Here is a 3221-nt window from a genome sequence, read left to right as displayed (position 1 = left end):
AGGCTGTTATTTATGTGTGTGAAATATTGCCGGGGGGGCTGCCAACTCTAGGTTGGGGAATTCCTGGAGATTTAGGGGAGGATGGGGCTTGGGGAAGGGTGGGGCGACAGAGGAGTATAATGCCATAGAGTCCACCCTCGAAATCAGCCATTTTATCCAGGAGAAATGATCTCTGTCGTATGGCTAGCCCAGGTGAGCCTGATCTGGTCAGATCTCAGAAGCTAAGCGGGGTTAGCCTTGGTTAGTAATTGGATGGGAGACCTCCAACGAAGACCAAGGTTGCAGGTTCTGCCCCTCTGACAGGCAATGGCAAACCACCTCTGTTAGTCTCTTGCCATGAAAACCCCACCGAGGGGAGGGGGGCCACCAGGGGAGGGGGGGCACCATAAGTCAGCTGTGACTTGATGGCACTCTCCATCAGTATATGGAAAGCAGTTGTAATTCTGGGAGATCCAGACCTCCCTGGAGGTTAGCAACCCTAGAGATGGTGCTAGAAGAAGCCCAGAGGCTTAGAAGAGAATGGAAGAGAGAAGGAAGGGTGAACGAAAGAGCCCTTTCTGTTACCTGTATTGGCCTCCTTGCAATAAAAGAATTTGTGGGGGAATTAGCAAGCAAGGAAGACAGCTATGTGAGAGGCCGGTAGCTATGGGATCTTGTGCGCCAATGTCTACGAGGATCCAGTCCTCTAGAGAACCCTTTCAATAAGCAGGCAGATATTCAATCAAAAAGGGTTTTTTATTTAAAATATTACAGATCACTTGCACACAAAAAACACAGCACACACACACACAGAGCTAACTTGAAAAAACAGGGAGGAAAGTTGTAGAGAGTTGCAGAGATGGTTTTATCGTTACCAGGTCCAGAAGCTTGAGAGTGTCCAAGGGAGAGCTGTGTCAGTGAGCAGGACTTCATGGCAAGAGGGAGAAGGGCTCAGACAAGCCAACTGAGGGCATGTGGAGGGTCCAGAACACACACACACACTGAGCGCATGGCAGGACAGTCATATATACTGTGTAACATGCCCTGAGGCAGGACTGAGAGTCTCTGCCCTTAGACAATGCCGTAATGGTTCTTCCCAGGGTGGGACAAAGGACTGGGAAACCGTCTCCAGGGTGAGACAATAAGGCTGGTGAACTGTCTCCAAGGTGGGACAGTGAACTAGGAAGGTTTGATGAGGTCTTCCTGGGAGGAACTATAGGTGTAAAAAGACTATTTGATGGCCCACGGTGGCTGGATGGGTGCGGCTACAATAGGAGAGTGGGTAAAGGGTAGAATTGGCAGGGTGTGCGAACGGATTCATCCAAGTACCTCTGGAGACCTCCATTGTTCTATGGTTATGCACAAACTCCGGAGTGTGGGGCTAAGTTAGTCTTCCTTCTCTTCTCACATTCCAGTACTTTCCCCATCTCCTGCCTAGCCAGGCAGCTTGTCTGTGTTTTAAACACATGAGCAGAGGGGCTTATGATATTGCCCTATTCATATAAGCCTTCTTAATATCGTGAGCTCAAGTGTGACTACTTACATTTCTAGCGATCAGATTTAGCTCTGTCCTATTAGCACATTTCCCCGTGCTATTTTTATCAGAGATGTTCTGAATTTGTGCTGACTTTTTTTTTCTCCTAAAGAGGAGCTGAAAAATTTAGATCCAAATGTGCTTGTAGAATTTTTCCACAAAAGACCGATATTTCTAGCAGCAAGATGAAAATAATATTGTTATCGTCTTTATAAAAAACAAACGTTTCCATTTAAGCCATTCCCACCATCTGGCTGGTAGGCAGGATGTAGCAGCAACCGGTGATTTTAAAAACCTGCCTTTGTGACCCAGCTGATATGTTTTGGAAAAACCTCTCCAGAACAAAAATCACGCCGCACGCATGCAGAGAGCTTCACAAACTTCGGAGAGATTGATGTATTGTCGAAGGCTTTCATGGCCGGAGAACGATGGTTTTTGTGGGTTTTCTGGGCTGTATTGCCGTGGTCTTGGCATTGTAGTTCCTGACGTTTCGCCAGCAGCTGTGGCTGGCATCTTCAGAGGTGTAGCACCAAAAGACAGAGATCTCTCAGTGTCACGTCAGTGTCACCTCAGTGACACTGAGAGATCTCTGTCTTTTGGTGCTACACCTCTGAAGATGCCAGCCACAGCTGCTGGCGAAACGTCAGGAACTACAATGCCAAGACCACGGCAATACAGCCCAGAAAACCCACAACAACCATCGGAGAGATTTTTTTTTAAAAAAACAACCCAATGCTGGCCAATTAAGACTGATCCGGTTTTCCTTTTTCAAGTTACAAACATTTTGAAGAGCAACACGAAATGGTCCCGGCATTGGGTAGAACTGTGTTGCTTGTCGCTGATGTCATGGACGCAAGCCAATACGAAAGCCAATATTTGATTTCTGACTCAGTCACAACGCACATTGCAATACACAAAGCAGCTTGAGGGCCAAATCACATGTTGCGAAGTCCACACGTCCCCTGTGATGATGACTGACAGCGGTTTTCTGGGGTGAGAAATTGATTCCCAGGTTTATGTGGACACAGTTTGGATTGGGACCGTGGCACACAGAGAAAGGCCTCACTCCATGCCATTTTCTTGACTCGAAACAGCCCCAGAGAGGTGCTATTTGCTCACCGGGGAAACTTACAAGTCCAGATTGTTACACCAGTTTCCCCAGTGGGGCAACCAGCAGCTTCAAATGGCTATTTCAAGTCAGGAAATGTAATTCCTTTTATTTGTATATCTTCCAGCATGCTGCTGGCCAGTGTGGTGTAGTGGTTAGAGCACCAGGCAAGGGTCTGAGAGGCTAGATTCACAGTCCCACCTCTCAGTCACTGGGTGGCCTTGGGCCAGTCTGACCTTCCTCCAAGGGTCCTGGTTGTGAAATGGGGGAAGGGCTACCCTGAGCTCCTTGGAAGAAGGGGAGGTAAAAGTCTGCTACACAAATAGATCATGTTTGCATAATGCTAAAGACAGGCTTTTGAAGCTTTTAAGAGGACATTTCTACCCTGCACACTCATTCCATCGATTTCCATAAACATTAATCAAGTAATAATTATTTTCAGAAACTAGTGACTGCGATAAGCTTAACAACAGCCCTGTAAGGTAGGCCGACCAATTGCTTGTTCATGAGCTTGTAGCTAAGAGTTGTGCTCGCCGTCTCCGGACCACACCACATTCTCGCAGCCATTATGCTCCACTAGTTGCATCGCACGAGCCCATT

Source organism: Eublepharis macularius, chromosome 2 (assembly GCF_028583425.1).
Source record: "Eublepharis macularius isolate TG4126 chromosome 2, MPM_Emac_v1.0, whole genome shotgun sequence".
NCBI classification, from domain to species: Eukaryota; Metazoa; Chordata; class Lepidosauria; order Squamata; family Eublepharidae; genus Eublepharis; species Eublepharis macularius.
The sequence above is the reverse complement of the archived record's forward strand: the minus strand, read 5'-3'. Positions refer to the sequence as shown.